This window comes from Ciconia boyciana, chromosome 5 (genome assembly GCF_034638445.1).
Source record: "Ciconia boyciana chromosome 5, ASM3463844v1, whole genome shotgun sequence".
Taxonomy (NCBI): Eukaryota; Metazoa; Chordata; class Aves; order Ciconiiformes; family Ciconiidae; genus Ciconia; species Ciconia boyciana.
Window position 1 is genome coordinate 32,424,767 of NC_132938.1, and position 14,500 is coordinate 32,439,266.

At 35.6% G+C, this 14,500-nt stretch overlaps 1 protein-coding gene across 5 annotated transcripts in view; it reads right to left on the minus strand.

The window, feature by feature from the left end:
* DLC1 (DLC1 Rho GTPase activating protein) overlaps positions 1–12,034 on the minus strand; it is a 237,199-nt gene extending 225,165 nt beyond the window's left edge. Inside the window, exon 1 of one of the 5 annotated variants that reach the window (XM_072861421.1) lies at positions 11,870–12,034. The gene's annotated coding sequence lies outside the window, so the exon portion shown is untranslated. Of the gene's footprint in view, positions 1–10,808; positions 11,300–11,869 lie in introns of those variants that run through there. The other 4 variants (XM_072861422.1, XM_072861420.1, XM_072861423.1 and 1 more) reach the window with 4 other exon arrangements.
* Between the last annotated feature and the right edge of the window lie 2,466 nt (positions 12,035–14,500).

Sequence of the window (14,500 nt, forward strand, 5' to 3'; positions counted from 1 at the left end):
TTTCCTGGACATATACCACCCTTTGGATTTTACTGATGTGGAGGCTCACCTTGTCTGCAGTTTCTATATAAACAACCTTCACAGTGCATAGGTATAGAACATTCTAAACCCTGATATCCTAGAATAGAAATATAAGGATTATTTGTTGTAGGGTATTAATCTAGTGAACACCAGATGCATTTTCCCTAATTTCTTATATCTATAAAAGATAATAATGTAGGATCAAATATCAAAAACTGTTTGAACTAATAACTATTTTGAAAATATTTACAACTTTATTCTAAAAATCAGAAAAGACATAGTACTTGTAAGACAAGTATTTCTTCAGAATGAAACCAAAACAGTTGAAATCTTTCCTATAAATTTTAATGGTAAGGTTTGCATGTGTATGCATGTGATGCACTTATACATTATAAATGCGAACACAGACCAGTAATATAGCTGTTGCTGATTTTTGTACAGATAAACACAAACGTAGCCCAATAGTGTCTTTTCACATGGTAGTTGTCCTTTTCTTTGAGGATATCTCTTACTGTTTGTTTTCAGCCATGAATTGGTGGACAGAAGTAGACGTACAGTCTTTGTGTAGCAGTGAAAGGTGGTAAGTAATTAATACTTGAGTGAAATCCATAGCGCAAGTCTGTTGGCTCCAACAGAGGAGTTGGGGCTTCTGTGAAAGTATGCAATGAATACCTGATATTCTCATTTTTCAAGAAAAGCTAAGGAAGTCCTACGTACACTAAGACAAACAGGTATATTAAAACTGACTGACTCAGGTACATTGTATATATGGTTCTGCTTTAAAAATTATGTTTAAAGGACTCAAATCAATGCAATCCATATAACTATAGAGACAGTACAGCTTACTAGACACTGCTCACCTAATATTTTTCTCTTCTGCTTCATTCTGCAGGACTTTCAAGACAGAAAGTATTAAAAGTGAAGTGAATGACAAAAAATAAAAATCCTAACCCCTATCTTTCCTTACACTTTGCTTGTTGATGGATTTTTATTCTGAGAAAGTAATACTAGCAGCAATGTTGGATACATAACATTTAGAGTCACAGCTTGTCTCTTAATAGAAGTTGCTGTCACCTGTGAGATAATTAATACAAATTTTGCTAACAGTTTGACGCAGCTATAACTATCCAAATGGAAAATTTTCAGTGACTTAATACTCTGGTCATACAAAGCTAGACAGACTGGGAGAGTTTCTGAATGTATTTATAATACAATCTTAGGTGGATAAGAACAGAATGATACATTACATTATTTGGGGTTACTAAAATCCATAGGCTAAATTTTTGGTGATGCTCTAATACAGCAAGTGCCAATCCCAAAAGTTTTCTAAAAGACAGAGAATGAATAACAGCTATGGGCAAAATATAGCCATTTTATTTTACAGAAAATTATGTTTCTTTTTTTTATTGAAATATTTCTGTGCAACACGAAAATGTGACATTCTACCATATGAACCATAATAAAAAGTGCTTTCTGGAATTATTCTTGGTCCTCATTTTCTGGTAAAATACTTTAAAATAATAGGCAATATTAAAAAAACCTTATGAAACACTCTCAAACAGTAGTATTGCAATGATATTGCATTGTGCCTTCAATACACACCAGAAAGATGCACTGCATTGGACAGCGTGGCTTTGGTATCAGTATTTATTACAGAAGTCTGAACTAAGTGCAACATACAAACATCCTACCTAAAATATAGGATTCCTATATTCCTATAAAATCCTAAAATATAGGATTTTAAAAACAGACTGTTGCAATGCACCACCAATTGCTAGCCAGCTGTAGATCAAACAAAAAAAAATGGCAACAGATAACAGCCCTCAGATAAGTCTGAGGAACTGACTCATGCGGAAATGTCAATTAGAAGAGGTTTCAGGACAAGAAAATAAAGTGATAAGTAACCAACTGGTAGAATTGAATAACAATACTCAAATGAGAAATTACTGAACTTGTAAGTCTGAAAGGTACCCAAAGTTGCCCTCTCTGTACATGGGAAGAAAAGGGGACAATTATGACACCTGCAAGGCAGAGGGGGGAAATCTGGGGAACTGCAAGAGGGATGTTCTTCCAAGCTAATAGCAAATGTCTTTGGAGTGAGAGATGGAATTTACTGGAGGAGGGAGATACACAGAGCCAGAAGGGATCCTGACAAGGGCTTGGAGTAGGTACAGCCTTTCTAGGGTAAGAAAGAGACTCTTTCCAATCTTCTTCTCTCTGATCATGAAAGGGAAGAGGAAGCAGAGGGATTTTTGGCCCACAAATCCTCATCTCCTTACTAAGCCTCATGGGTGGTATCTCTGCACAATGAGAAGGCTGGAGGGACAGGGGGAATTGCCTTGCACACTCAGCCTTGGGGTGCTGCGAGCAATGGTGGGGTGCACCAAAAGCTGGTTTTAAAATCAAATCACATAAAGACCACTTGCTACTGAACTATATACTTGCAAGTCTGACCACCCTATGCAGTAAATTGGCTGCAAATCTAATGAAGAATGAAAATTAAAAAAAAAAAAAAGAAAACAGAAAACCAAAAGTGACAATATATATATTTTTTTTAAATTTAAAGAGGGAGATTATTAATAGATTTGCAAAGGCAGCTATTAGAACCTGTGCTTTTTAGGTTATTCAGAAGGAGAAAAGCAGTGAAATGACAAAGTTTGTTAATGATACAGAGGGACCCAATTGCAGTGGAGAGCTAGGAGATAAATGCATATGAAATTCCCTATCAAAAAATATATTGGTATGCAGTTGTAAAAAAATAATTCTAACTATAAATGCATAATAAAAGCCTCTATGATATCTGCTACCAATCAGGAAAAAACCCCAAACCTAAGAATGGCTGGTAATCTGGAACTGAATTTCAAGCTCAGTGAAAATTAGAAAGTATGTAGCACAGTAGGCAAAAGAGGATCTGAGCATACAGTGGCATAATAATGTTTTATAAGTTCTAATTATGCCATGAACTGAAAACTGTATGCAGTTATGGTCGTTTCATCTCAGAAGGAGAAATGGAGCAGGAAAAGGTATAGCAAAAAACAATAAAGAGAATGAAAAGTATGGTATAGCTTCTGTCTGAGGAGCCGTGAAATAGGCTAAGATTTCCTGCCTGGGAAAGAGAGGATTTAGAGCCATATAAAAATCAAAGGTATCATAAAGAAGGAGAACTTGAGGCATTCATTGTGCCTCACACTACAGGAACTTGCAGAGGACCAAAGCAGAAATAGAAAGCAGAAATATTAAAACAGAAATAAGATTTTTTGTTTTGCTTATGCATGTAAAGAAATAGAAGTTGTAATGTAGAGTACATATAAATTATACACTGCAAAAAGTTTGTGATTTCTGATAGAAGAAAAACCACACAAGGCGTTAATCAAGCCATGTACCTGAAATGATTCTTGTGACTTGATAAGGATTTCCTCTTTCCTGTGGGGATCAGTTTCATTATCCCTTTAGCAAGCTATTTTCTTTTCTCCTTTATAGATTCTGACATATGTCAGATATGCTTATTATAGTTTACTGTCAGTGAAAACATTTAATACTGTTAAGGTTGTTAACATCCTTTCTTTAAAAGACATTTAACATGTTACAAAAATTGATACTATCCAGCAGTATTATAAGATCTCAATACATTAGATGCCCTAAACTATAAAGTTAAGTTGTCAAGTTCTTTGTTCAGAGACATCCAAAGTCTTGCTTGGTTTGTGAAATATTAGTGGGTTCCTAAGATATGAGCCCAAGCTTTGTCAATATGCCTTAATTTATTGTTAGAAAACATAAAACAGCATGGAGTTGCTTTACTTTCTGTTCCTCCTCAAAAAGTAGCTGCATTACCTGTGCTCATCATCAAAGAAAGGCTTTTACTTGTAGCCGATGTGTGATTACAGTGGGTTTTAGCTTGGTTGTATTTGTATTTGGTTCATTTCCAGTGCTGAGCCTCAGATCAGCTGAGCCTCTTCCTCAAGGATGAGAAAAGGGAAATGACAAGATCCAAACTGATCCACAGTTATCCAGATTTACTTAAGATCTATATTATTTACACCAAATTTAATTATCAAATCAAAACCAATTTAAAAGACAATTTAAAATACCCAACTTTATATTTTTGTACTATTTGGCATTGATGAATAGTCAATAAAACAGAGAAATACTTTTTTTTTCAAGTACTTATAGTATAATTATACTACTTTACTGTAATTTTGTTAATGGCATTTTAATATATTAATGATGGGCATTAAATTCTCATTAGCTGTTATGATAATCCATCACCTTCACCACAGCATCATTCCAGAGTGACAACAGCCATCAAATTTATAACTACTTACTAGAAAGAGAAGAGGTTTTAAGCCAAAAAGCATTTCTAGCATAGATTTTTTTAGGAGAAAATCAGAGCCATGATATCTAGCAATTCTGATCTGTGACCCTGCTGGTCTTCAAAATTTAGTAGTCTGAAAGATATTATACCATCTTGATTTCAACATAATATAAATTGCTTATTTCTTTGGAATGAAGAAAAGTAATCTAAGGTGTAATTAGTAAAAAAGTAATCTAAAGTAAATCTAAGGTGCATAGGTTTTTCTTTCCCTAATGGATTTTTTTTCCTTTTCCAAAATGGAGGTCTTCTGTATGGAAATTTTATCATCCTTCCAATCCTCCCCCAAAATCATTTCTGCTCTCTACCCCCAGAGAACAGAAAAAATAACACAGCTGGCAGATTCCTTACACCTCCTTTCCCCCTCTCCCTTAACCGGAAGCGTCTTGAAAAGAAGACATGAAATGAGAAAAGGCCATCCCATAGGACATGGCAACCCAGGAAACTGTGGCTATTATTTTTGGTCCTGAATTAGGATAATTTTTTCCCAAACCTCTTTTTTTTTTTCAGGATGGAAGAAATTCCATTTTCTAGCCAGCTCTAGTGAAAAACTAATTTTCTCTCTACAGGATGTCCTTTTGAAAACTATGTGAATTAACCAGATAGTATTCCTGATGCCTTTTAGATTTAAGGTTCTAGTATAGTGTTTCCATTTAAAGGAAAGTTGCTGGTGCTCATTATAGCCGTAAGCTATGAAATCTGAGGCACTACAGACAATGACTTTTGGTAACGGGTCTGCTTACTGAATAGTAGGGGACATGTTTTCATTCCTGGTGTAGACAGGACTAAAAAGTATTTTTGACATTATTATACATATACTTTGTACATAAAGAGTTGAAAATTATTTTGTCCCATCAATAAAGACAAATACTTTATCATCAAGAGTCTAGAGAGAATGACTACTGAGATGGCTGTGCTTTTTGGTGAGAAGGAACCATTAACAGTATCATTTGGAATCCCATTTTGATGCACTAGTAAAAAACTACTGGGAGTAAATTGAGCAAGTATTTCTGGAATGTAACTGAAGATGCGAAAAGTAAAAATTAATCAAAATGGCTGCTGTATCAGGTATTTTTTTGAAACTATAGAGAGAAATAACATCTAATGCACACTGAGTGTTTGGTAAATGCACTGGAGGACCTAATTAAGTCCACTTCCTTCAAGCAAGGGAATGCAAAAATTTAATTTATTTCCCAGGTTGGTGAAATCAGTGGGAAAAATGTCTGCATCAGAACAAAACCTTGCAACTGACTATTTTTCACTATAATATTCTTATTTCAGAATTCAGGAAGCTTATCTTTCAAAGGACTTGTGTACAGTGTGCTTGTATCTCGCCTCTTTAACCCCTTTCTCTCTGCCTCTATAATAATCATAATGTGAATATGACTGTTATAGCCATAGTCAATAGACCTTCTCCGCAGTAGTTTCCAGGGATACCACAATTCCAAACTCATCAGCTGGTCTCCTGATTTTATGATGATAGTCTCCCATTCAGCGTCTGTAGCCTGCCTGGAAAGACATACCCAACCCTGGAAATCACTGTTTTTGAGTAAATGAGTACAGGAAAAATAGAACAGATGACACTTGAGCTCATGCAAATATCTTCCCTTGATTTGAAAACCAATTCAGGTCTATTTCCTTTACCAGCTACCAATTCTCACACGACACACAAAAGCTTTTTAAAAATCTTTAGCTATATATCCAATTAAACTGATAGTGACTCATGGTTTGCAAGTTGCCAGGAAGGCACTGACATCTCCTGCACATAGGTATTTAATGGAACTAAAATATAGATTTGTCTCTGTACATGGAATCCTCCAAGTCCAAGTCCTCTGTACATGGAATCCTAAGTCCAGCTTCTGCTGTGGAGGGTACAACTCTTTGAGACCATCCTTTCAGCAAAAACTTCTTATTTTAGAGCATTATTATTGACAGCTGCCACCTCTCTCTGATAAAACATCATTATCCAAAGAAAAAAAATTCAAGCAAAATGAAAAAGGTTATCTGCCATCTAGCTGCGGACAAAAAAGTGGGTAATGAATCTAACAGTACAACTTCCAGTGCGTTGAGTCTCTCAGGGCTGCTCAGAAGTGGAGGAGGGTTAAACGCTCCAGACTGAACCAGGGAATCCAAAGCTTCCTTGCCCATTACATGTCTGTGTCTTGCAGGAGAAAATTCATGAGGAGAAGAAAACAGCTTCATATTTTGTGACGGTCTTAGCAAAGATGCTAATAATACAAAATTAAGGTTGTTGGATGCTCTTTAATAAGATGCAGTTATACAGCTGTAATAATGTAACTCCAACTGCTTTGGCTAGGCAAATTTCACACTGGTTCATCTTGCCTCTTCCATTTTCTCTTAGCTCTTTGAGCAGAACAACACTTTGCAACAATCCTCCATACAACTTTAGATTTTGCCCACGTCTCAGCCTAATTAAATTTTCTTTTTTGAATCTCACCACTGACTCTGCCTTATCCAAAGCAAAATTTTGGATCATGAGGCAAACTTTCCACAAGTACAGTGATGTTCAAGTTGGAACATTTATTTGTTCTAGCATTAAAGAGTATTTGTCATGGTTGAGATCTAGTGCAATGGACTGTATGAAACTCTCACTGATAAGATGTGGTACCTACCCTGAAACGTCTAGAGCTGATAAAGAGTGAGCTAGAGGGTGGGAGAACCACCAGAGATTCAAAGGTAACAGAACTTATTTACAAACTTTCCAAGTTCAAGGGCATTTAATCTTAACCTACTGGATTTTGACACAAGGTATAATAAAATAGCTAACAGGAAATACCACAAATCAGAGTAAGAAAAAGAAGAGCCTAGAGGTAAGTGAAGGTTGGAAGTAAAGAGTACATTGTATCAGTTAAATTGGTTTTAATGTAGATACATAGAGCCTAAGGCAAACCTCTGTATTTGTGTTCAGTGGCTGATGTACAATATGCCAGAAATAAAACTCCAGGCATTTCTAATTTCAACATAAACAATTTTCCTCATTCAAGAGAAACAAGTGATTATGGTAATAGTGGATTTGAAATTCTCTACCAAAAGACAGTTCTTAAACTAAGTAGTTTCTAAAAGCATCAACAAATATCAATGGTGAAATATGGGCTGCAGTCAGCAGCCCAAAAACATATTCAAATTCAAATTCAATATCAGTAGTTATTTCCATAAAAATAATATTCACAACCTTACTACACATAGGATTTACATGTGAAAATTCTATATAAATTTGGTTTGGGGTATAATTTATTTATATATACACATAGATATGTGTACATGTACATATACATAAATATACACACACATATATATAAAAATACACCTGTGTATACAGCCAAGCTTAAAGTCCTTACTAAGTATTCACACTGATCACCATCTCTGGAGATATTTAAAACCCAAGTGGACAAGGCCCTGAGCAACCTGCTCCAGTTGGCCCTGCTTTGAATGAGGAGCTGAACCAGAGACCTCCAGAGGCTCTTTGCTATTAGGAAGAAAATCAAGATATAGCCCTTCTGGATATACTGTTTCAATTGCTCTCATCCCTATGTTACTCCATTTTTGGAGTAACATAAAAAGCGACATAAAAACAACCTTTTAATTTTTTGTCCAGACAAACAAACAACAGAAAATGGAACCAGATGATTAAAAGAAAAAAGGAGGATCCTCTAAAATATATCTCCTTTCTGAGAAAAGAGAAAACTGTTCATAAGTTCTCTTCCTCCTGCTACTGCCCTCCTCAGGGAAGCTTTATATCAAAGAACATACATTTCAGCAACAAAATTCATGTTAAGAACAACAGAAAAATATAATATAAAATTCAGCTTAATACTTCTGACAATTAAAAAAATAAAAATGAATTAACTTTTGAGACTTATGAAAAAGCCAAAATGGGCATCCTTCTATTGTTCCATCATCTAAAGAATAATTTAAAAATTTATTTTAAGCTCAGCAGTTTAAAAGAATTATTATAAACCTTGCCTATTCAAAAACTGCCTACCCAAGATGTTATGTTTGCTTTTAATTTTCTTTTGGGAGGGAATACATTTTGCTTTGTGTTACAGAGATTTTCATGAATTAGGCCCAAATATACAAACTTATTTTGTTCAAGTGCTCTGATTATGGAATTTAATATGGAAGTCAACAGGTACGAGGTTCAAAAGAAAATAAGTTTGCAAGCACGTAAATTTATGGTGAAGGAAAGCTCTTTGAATAATTTCTATGACATGAACGTAACCACTTGCATTAATTTTTCTCAAGGCTGTAGACAGTAGACAGTAATTCATGTGCTTAATTGTTCAAAGGAGTCACATGATAGAACTACTTGGGCTATTTTCTTGTTTCAAATTAAGAACATTAAGATTTCTGAAGGAACAGAGCAAGGTTAAAAACTTTAGATGCTCATTTTCCATGTTCATTATTGCTATGTATCTATACAATAATTTTCAGTGTTTTTTTTAGACAGTAAACTTTCTGTGAATTCTTTTTCTTGAACAATATCTTAAAAAACAAAACCAGGATAGCATAACAGAGAAGTTAGACTAAGTAGAACCAGGAGCTGAACAGTGATTTGTCTTCAGGACTTTTAAATAAACCTTCTAAATCAAGAAGGCGGGCAGCTATCTGTGTTACATTTTCTTAGAGTCCATAAGAGACTTCAGAGTTAAATGAGAAAATAGAAAATAGAATAGAATAGAACCCTTTCTGGGTTCTGTTCTGTTGTCTACCCCATACTTCAACTGTCTCAGATGTCAAGTATTTTCATCTGCAAGTGAGGTCAGATGAGGTCATTATATCCTTTAAAACCTAGAAGATGGTGCTGCAGAAGACGACGCCCCTTGATATGGAATAATTATTTTTATTATTTGGTAATTTGGTACTTTCTCTTCTGTTTAACTAGAGTACTCTCTAATAGTAAGTACATACATGCATACTTGCAGGAGCAAGTATGGGAATACAGTGCAGTAAAAACCACTAACGCTAAATCCCTTGAGACATCAAAGTTCCAGCACAAATTTCACAGGAGTGACGCAGAGACTCAGCCTTTCAGATTCCTCTCAACTTCTCAGTCCCACCACCTACCTACCACAGCTCTCCCAGCTCAGGGCACCGAACTGGAGAAGGCTTCTCCATAAGCAAATGAGTGATTGTGACTTTAACATTCACTCCAGGATGTACTCAAGAACAATTTGCTGCCTACCAGCTGTTCCCTGTCCCCTTCAGACCCATGCCCTTCACAACCCAGAGCCACTTCTGACCGCCATGAACAACTTTATTCCACCAGAATGGTAGTAAAGTGTACAATTCTCAATCTATTGCAGAGAAGATATTTGACCTCATTCTGCAGTATTTACTGGTCCTTCATGTCCTTTAACGCCACAGAGTCATTCCATTACTCACCAAGCATTTTGAAAAAATATTCAGTAAAAACACAGTTAAAAACTTCTTGAAAATATGTGAAGAGATGACTCTTGTTTAGTTACCAAGCTGGCCAATAACTATGTGGAGACTTAGTGATGCACATAAGAAAGAAAGAATCTCTCATATTACTTATAAGCAACAACTGTCCTTTTAGGTTTTCAGGAAGACAAAGATTGCCATGAAAAATGCTTCTGATGCCCATAACAATTTAGTAAATAAATCACATCTTTACATAAAATAGCAGCAGCTCCATTCACACATCAGTTAAAGATAATATCCTGAATTTCCCCCTAAACTCCTTAACAGCAGATTCTTGGTATTTTTAGTAGTTAAAAATTTACTAGGTTAAGAAAAAGACTGAGTAAATTCATACATCTTCACCAAAAATTATAGTCAGCTGACATTTACTGAATCTTGCTTTCCCTCTTCTAAATGCTAACACAGCATACCCCAAACTGCGTATCTAATCACAGGTTGCTAAAAATAACCTAATTTAGCTAATGCCAAGAAATAAACCTTGGAATTTCAGATTTAGAGTGTACACATTTAAGACTGTATTGTCAGTTATACCACAAATTTCATCTAGGACTGAGAAAAGGCTAGAGACCAAGCCCAGCAGAAGTATAACTGATATATCTACCTAAAACAGTCCTGATCATCATTACTGCTGAAGGTGAGGGAGGGGAAGGGAAGGTGGGGGGAGAGAAAAACATAGCCCTAAATGCCCTCCCTGTTGGCAAATGAGGTGAAAAAAGAAATCATTCACATGTCTAGTTTTCCTATTTAATGCCCATTGAAAAATATGCAAACAAGACCGTGCAGCTCTATTTATATATGAATGCAAATAAACAAAGTTCAGCATATCAAGCATATTTTTAAAAGATGAAAAAAATGCAAAAGAAGATTTTTTAATATATCTGGTGCATTTTGATAAACAGAATTGGCATAGTCTACAACTAAATGTACATTTTTAATGATTAGCATTTTTTTTTACCTCTAGTTTTAACGCTGAGATCCTGAACGCAGAAAGCTCCAGTGCTGGATACTGCTTGTTTCTTTGCTGATTTTTCTTTTCTTTCCTTTCTTTTTTTTTTTTTTTTTTTTTAATAGTTTAAAGTACAGAAAGATTCCAAGACAGCCTTACCTAGATGAAGAGAATCTGGAGTTTGGACGTGACGTCCCTAAAATCTTTGGTCAATAAAAGAAAAAAAAAAGAAAAACCAAAACGAAGGAGCAAACAAACAAACAAAAGAGCCCAGTTCCAGTTAGCTCCTGCTAGCATAAAAGTTCAGATTTCGCTACTGAGATCATTGCTCTATTCTAAGCAGTTTTGCTCAATGTGTGATTCTAACAAAAACACTCTCTGCAGCTGGAGGGAGCCTTAACTAAGCACGAGCCTGTCAAGCTTTTCCCAGTGACTTCTGTCTACTAAATTCAGACTGATGTTTTGTGAAAGGGGCCTCAACAACCAGGCCCAGATTGCCTGAAAAGTATTTCCTGCCTTTGAGAGAGAGGGAGAGGGAGAGAGAGACAGGGAATGAGCCTGCCTGCCTGCGCCAGGGAGAGGAGAGCGCACAGAGGGGGGGGGGGGGAAAGACGACAAGACCCAGCATTTCAAGACATTTAGCTTAATACACTGCTGGGCTATTTCTGTCAAACAGGAAGATCTGTGCTACAGTTACATAATGTAAAATTGTTTTCAAACCCTTCCCTCCTGTTTTTTTTTTCTTTGAAAAAATATTTTATACATCTCTAAAGTTCATGCAAAATAACAGTTATCCAGAACGACAAGAGAACGTCTCTGAAATGCCGGATCTTTGGCACCAGGTAGTGAGAAACAGGCAGAGAACAACATAGTCTAAACTCAATTAACACATCACATTTACAAAGGGTGTAGTGCTATTCTGATGACCAAATATACACTGTTAGATAGATACCGTTTACACGCGTATGCGAAAATTGTATTCCTACTCAAGAGAATAAGCTGGATCTGAGAAAATGAACACTACAGTTTAAACACAGTCATATTGCAGGCAGTGGTATATGTTGCTTTACCTCTTCTGAGAATCCTCCAGAGTCACACAAATCCAGCTCTGCAAAAGCAAAAGGACAGACTCCATCTTGATCATATTAGTATTTTGCTGACATAAAACACTTGTAACTACTTCGTTCCAGTTTGACAGGGTGCCTGAATCACGTCTCCAGAGTAACCCACAGCATCTACATCCTTTGCTCTATACAAATTTAGTGAATATCATCTGTTTATCTTTTCTGCTTTCTTCTGCCTCCTCTGAATGACTTCCTCTTAGCTGTTCCAGCCTGAGAACTTGGATTACCATTTGGTTTTGATTAAAACCAGACGGACAGCTCTGTAGAAGTTTGAGGGTAAGCTAATGGAAATGACTAGTATGGCTTTAATTAGTGTATCAATTAATAATAAATGTTAGCTGTTCATATAACATATTCTACTAATAAATATACGCAAAAAACGTCTTTGCTCATTGGTCTCATATTTAGGTGAAATTATTTACTCAATTTTTATTTCATTTAATTCAATGTGAATCATAATGGTAATGGCCATGTGTGATTTCCAAACTACAGGGTGAAGCCAACTCTTTTTTTCCTTTTCTTTAAAGAAAGAAAGAAGCATTATTGCTAATTTTAGTCGTCTTCCCAGGTGCGTCAGTCATACATCATTTACCTCCTGACGACCCCTTCAGCCAGTGTAAATCCTCTGTATTAATTATTGCTTTGAGTAAATGATTTTACTGTTACTGATCAGGTTATTGATTGCAATCTTTGGTCTTTGGCTGACTTGCAGAGGGAGATACGGAGATGCAGAGGTAAGACACCACATACGTTACACTACACAAAATAGTGCCTGGACATGTAACGACTAGAAAGTCTCCATTCAGCAGGCCTGCAACAGCTGGGACAGGATATTTATTCTGAGAGAAGATAGGAAACCTTCGTAATTACTAACTGCTGATACATGAGCCTTCTACCAGCCTCCAACAACTGCCTTTTAACTGTTTATATAATGCCTTCATTAGCTCAAGTGAGTCTTCTTGAGGGCATTTCTTTAGTCAAAGAAAAGCCAGCCCTGTGGGGCTGTCTCCAGCTCCCACTAATATGGTCATATCTGGAGCTAATTTGTTAAGCTTTAGTTCCTCAGCATGTGGAACTTTGTGCTAAAGTCTGCTAAATTTGCCGAATGTGGTCTGCATTGTCGTAATTTTAATTTTAATTTTATGTAATTGTAGTAATTTTATATTGCATTTTTCAGCTTTAAAATTACAGTATTAACTTTGAAAGTTAGTTGCAAAATTATGCAGGCCCAAATGGAAGTGGGTTTGAAATTTTTCCCAGCAGCTTTCATGTACGTGGATAGTGGAGGTAGACAACCTTAAGTGGAATGACTTACCAGCCTAACCTCTGCATCTTCAAAGGCAGAGGTCTTTGAAGCCCATAAGAGGAAATGGCATATGTGGTGGTAAACTCTGAACAGTCAGAAGTGCAGCCCCAGAGTTAAATAACTTTTCAGAATTATTTTTTACTATATTTGCCTACCCAGAGATCTGAATGCATAACTTTTACTCTACTGCAAAGTGTGATTTATACTATTTTCCTGAAATATTTCCAGTTTGGAATTCACTGAATAAATTACAGGCTGTGAAGAGACACATTTTATTTGCAATTAAGCAATTGCATAAATTGCACAATTTTGAAATTTATTTTTATGGGAATCAAAATAAAACAAAAAGTCTTTAGTTTTCTTACAGTGGAAATTTACTAAGAACGTTGGTTTTTGTAATACTAAAAAAGTGATCAAAAATTGAAACACACTATTCCAAAAAAATAAACAGATATTTCAAGACAGAATATTAATTAATGTTTTTTTCCTAACTATTTTTCTTCTGCTAAACTTCACTTAATGTTCCATCAGGAAGCTTTGATTTCAATAAAATGGGGGGGGGGGGGGGATTGCAGAAGATGGTCACAGGAATAAGGCAGAATAAAAAATGTCTAAGTGAGGACATATTTAAAAGTTATGAAATTATTAGGACCTAGTCTGCTCTGTAAAACAGTTTCACAAAGACAACTTGCTTTCATATATTCTAACACTTGATGAATAGCTAAAAAAGAGAAAAGGACATCGTAGACAATGTCTGTCCATTTCCTGTCTGTCCAAGAAAAATGGGGACAGACTGTCTCCTAGATATCTTTTCCTGCTATCACATCTACAGAAAGGAGGAGAATAACCCCAGTTTGAATACTTGTTCTAAGCTGCTGTAATAACGCTTTATAATGATAACAATAAAAAACAGCATATAGCAGTATTTTATGGTGAAAAAAGAAAAGAAAGAACACATGATATCAGAACATCTAAGTCTGAAAAAATTAATAATTCTATTGGGTCTTGCAGAATTAATATAACTGAAAAAAACTAAATAGAGGAACAGAGGAGTAATGAAAAACAAAGTAATTAATTAATGAGACAAGTTAATAACACTGCTGTACTTTGTAGGCAGTGATAAAATGCATTTCAGTTACAGTCAGCCTGACTATGCTAAAATGTTAGAATTTAGCCCCTTGCTATTTCTGAGCTTAAATCAAACACAAAGATAGTCTTTTTTGTTAGTACCGCTATAGGTCAGAAACCATATGGCTCAAAGCTAGGCCATA